Source organism: Salvelinus sp. IW2-2015, linkage group LG4q.1:29, assembly GCF_002910315.2.
Source record: "Salvelinus sp. IW2-2015 linkage group LG4q.1:29, ASM291031v2, whole genome shotgun sequence".
Taxonomy (NCBI): Eukaryota; Metazoa; Chordata; class Actinopteri; order Salmoniformes; family Salmonidae; genus Salvelinus; species Salvelinus sp. IW2-2015.
In genome coordinates, this window is record NC_036842.1 from 82732627 (window position 1) to 82737299 (window position 4673).

Sequence of the window (4673 nt, forward strand, 5' to 3'; positions counted from 1 at the left end):
GGGGAGGGTCCGGGGTGGGCCTTATTATGGCGCGGCTCGGGTGCGGGACGTGGCCCCCACTCCACCATAGTTTATACCGCGCTTTGGTGGCGCCTCTGGAGCGGCGACCCTTGTAGCAAGTCCGGGACTGAAGACCATCCCAGAGGGCGCCACCGGACGGATGGGTAGCTCCGGACTGAGGGGTAGCTTCCGGACTGAGGGGTAGCTCCGGACTGATGGGGTAGCTCCGGACTGAGGGGTAGCTCCGGATGAGGGGTACTCCGGACTGAGGGGTAGCTCCGGACTGAGGGGTAGCTCCGGACTGAGGGTAGCTCCAGGCTGAGGGTGTAGCTCCGGACTGGAGGGCAAGCTCCGGACTGGAGGGCAGCTCATGAGCTGAGGGACGGCAGCTCATGACTGAGGGACGGCAGCTCATGACTGAGGGACGGCAAGCTGCATGACTGAGGGAAGGCAAGCTCTGGAACTGAGGGACGGCAGCTCCGGACTGAGGACGGCAGCTCCGGACTGAGGACGGCAGCTCCGGACTGAGGGACGGCAGCTCCGGACTGAGGGACGGAAGCTCCGGACTGAGGGCGGCAGCTCGCGGACTGAGAGACGGGCTGCTCATGGCTGGCTGACGGATCTGGCTGCTCCATGGCTGGCTGACGGATCTGGCTGCTCATGCTGGCTGACGGATCTGGCTGCTCATGGCTGGCTGACGGATCTGGCTGCTCATGGGCTGGCTGACGGATCTGGCTGCTCATGGCTGGCTGACGGATCTGGCTGCTCATGGCTGGCTGACGGATCTGGCTGCTCCTGGCTGACTGCGGCTCTTGGCAGATCCTGGCTTGACTGGCGGCTCTGGCAGATCCTGGCTGACTGGCGGGCTCTGGCAGATCCTGGCTGACTGGCGGCTCTGGCAGATCCTGGCTGACTGGCGGCTCTGGAGATCCTGGGTGATGGCGCTCTGGCAGATCCTGGCTGACTGGCGGCTCAGATGGCGCTGGGCAGACGGCATGGCTCAGATGGCGCTGGCAGACGGATGGCTCAGATGGCGCTGGGCAGACGGATGGCTCAGATGGCGCTGGGCAGACGGATGGCTCAGATGGCGCTGGGCCAGTACGGATGGCTCAGATGGCGCTGGGCAGACGGCATACTCTGCCGGCTGAGGCGCACTTTAGGCCTGGTGCGTGGTACCGGAACTGGAGGTACGGGCTAAGGACACGCACCTTCAGGCTAGTGCGGGGAGAAGGAACAGGGCATACTGGACCCTGGAGACGCCACATTAGGCCTAGTGCGTGGTGCCGGCACTGGTGGTACCGGGCCTGGGGACACGCATCTCAGGGCTAGTGCGGGGAGCAGCAACAGGAACGCACCAGGATTCTGGAGACGCACAGGAGGCGTGGTGCGTGGTGTAGGCACTGGTGGTAATGGGCTGGAGACACGCACCATAGGGCTAGTGCGTGGAGGAGGAACAGGGCTCTGGAGACGCACAGAAAGCCTGGTGCGTGGTGTAGGCACTGGTGGTACTGGGTTGGGTGTGGGGAGGTGGCGTCGAAAATACCGGACCGTGCAGGCGTACTGGCTCCCTTGAGCACTGAGCCTGCCCAAACGCTTACCTGGTTGTATGCTCCCCGTCGCCGCCGATGCGGGGAGGTGGAATAACTCGCACCGGGTCTATGTAGGCGAACCGGGGACACCATGCGTAAGGCTGGTGCCATGTAAGCCGGCCCGAGGAGACGCACTGGTGGCCAGATGCGTTGGGCCGGCTTCATGACATCCGGCTCAATCCTCAATCTAGCCCTGCCAGTGCGGGGAGGTGGAATAACCGCGCACCGGGCTATGAAACACGCATCAGGAGACACCATGCGCTCTACTGCGTAACACGGTGTCCTGCCCGTACTCTCGCTCTCCACGGTAAGTACAGGGAGTATGCGCAGGTCTCCCTACTGACTTCGTCACACTCCTTTAAGCCCCCTCCCAATAATTTTTGGGGGCTGACTCACAGCTTCCTACCGCGTCTTCGTGCTGCCTCCATTCGCGCGTATCCCTCCTCGCACTGCGCCAGAGAATCCCAGGCGGGCTCCGGCACTCGCCCTGGGTCGATCGCCCACCTGTCGATCTCCTCCCATGTAGTGTATCCCAGATCTGCTGCCTCATTTCCATAAATCCTGTGTGTATTGCTCCTGTTGCCGCTTGACACGCTGCTTGGTCCCGTTTTGGTGGGTAAATTCTGTCACACGATCGTCTATGGGTGAGAGAGAGGACCAAGGCGCAGCGGTGTGCAAAATACATTCTCCTTTATTTAGAGAAGGAAAAAACCACAAATGAACACTGATCAAACTAAACAAAAACAACAAACGACCGTGAAGCTAACGACGTAGGTGCATACACCAAGCTACAAAACGTTCAACATAGACAATTACCCACAAAACCGCAATGCCTATGACTGCCTTAAATATGGCTCTCAATCAGAGACAATGAACCACAGCTGCTCTAATTGAGAACCAATCTAGGCAGCCTAGACATCAAACACCTAGACAAGACACTGACCCATATACCATACAAAACCCCTAGACAATAACAAACACATACATTCCCCATGTCACCCCCTGACCTAACTAAAATAATCAAGAAAAACAAAGAATACTAAGGCCAGGGCGTGACACAGTAGGACCTTCAAGAGGTACTTTTCTCCATATGTAAGTTATCAGGTATTTCACCCAAGTACAAAGAAATGAATGTTTGTTCTATGTCAAGTCCCATTATTTTTCCAATGTTAGATCTTATTTCTCCCCAGTAAGTTTCGATTGCGGGGCAGGACCAAAAGATATGAGAGTGGTCCGCCCTCAATAGACGCGCATTCTCTCCAACAAGGGTGTGGTGAGCCAGTCTGTTTTGATTTCAGTTTAGGTGTTATGAAGAAACGTATAACATTCTTCAACAGAATTCTCTCCATGATCTTGAGTTTGGTGGAGCTTTGTTGAGTCTCTAATATGTTCAACCATGTTTCATCAGTTTATTTCAATGTTAAGTTCCTCCTCCCATTTTCTTTTTAATATAGTTGGTAGAATGTTTCTTTGAGGATTGAATACCCAAGTAGAGATTTGAATCGTTTTTTTGTTTACTCCCCCAAGTTGTTGCGTTAGTGAATACTTGGATGTAATTTTGGAGGTGCTCGAGGGTCAGTCACTTTTATCTCCCTTAAGAAAATAGTGTCGGACTTGTAGGTATCTGTAAAATCTTGTTTATCCAAGCCATGTTTTTTACTTAGGTCCTGGAAGTTATCTAGGTTCCCATTCCTTATAATTGTACTGAATGATGTGATGCCTTCTGCGTCCATTGTTTAAATCTGCTTGTCCTGAGTTTGCAGGGATGAAGCTGCGGTCGTATGCGGGCCAACTCAGCAGGTTTGATCTCTCTGTCTAAATTATTTTGCTTAACTACCCTAAACCATGTCTTCAGAGGAGAAATTAATCCACTGATTTTGTCTATTGTATATTTCTTTTACCCATGTCCTTATTTCCAAAACTGACTGTATGGGTATCTCTGTCAAAGTAGTCTCGATGTCTTCCATTTGGATTCGTTATTCTGAATTGCAACCAACAAACCAGAGGGTCTCATTGGGGTGACACATAATAATGCTTTTAGGTTTGGTAAGGCATACCCCCACAGTTTTTTGGTAATTGTAATGTTGTTATATCTAGTTCTTGGTCTCTTACTGTTCAGATAAACCTTGATATTCCGTTTATCCCATTCCCTAAACTGTTTAGGTGGGATTTCTATGGGCAGTGATTGGAACAAATACAGTAACCTCGGCAGGATGTTCATTTTTGATTGTTTCAATTCTACTACTAAGAATCTAAGGGAAGTGAGTTCCACCTGTCTAGGTCATCAATATATTTTCTTGTTGGTGTGATGTAATTCATGCCAATAAAGTTTGGGTGTATCTTTTGGTAGGTATACTCCAAGATATTTAATGGATGAAGAGGTCCAGGTTAAAGTTATACCTACTCTTCAGCCTCTTCCTGTTGGGGTAAAATTATATACTAGGGCTTGGGGTCTTGTGTACGTTAAGCACATACCCTGAATATGTTCCACCATGTTTGTAAGAACATCCATCAATCTAGGTACGCTTGAGCTGGGTCTTAAGAATAACAGAACGTCATCAGCATACATGCATATCTTATGTTCACAATCTCTTATTGTTATTCCCTCTAAGGTTGGGTCCTGTCTTATTGGCCTGTGCTAATGGTTCCGAGGTAACAAGGAGAAGAGCGTGTGTGAAAGATTACAGCCTTGTCTTGTCCCTCGCTCTAATTTTATCAGTTCTGTCAAATGTCCATTTATCTTTATTCCTAGCGGTCGGACATGAATACAGTGTTTTGATGCACTGTATCACTTCTTTGTTGAAACCAAATCTTTCCATAACTTGGAATAGGTAATCACTGATCAAATGCTTTTTCTGCATCTAGACTGATTAATATTGCATTGTCTTTATCTGAGTAATGTGGTCCATGACATGTAGTATCTCTTTTATATTGTTCCTGTGTCTGCCTATTTTGTATGAAACCAGTTTGATCTCCGTCATCAATTCTGGGATTATGTTCTCCATTCTTTTGGCCAGTATTGATGCATATAGTTTATAACTCGTGTTAAGAATTGGCGATAGGCTATATGAACTGCATTCTTTC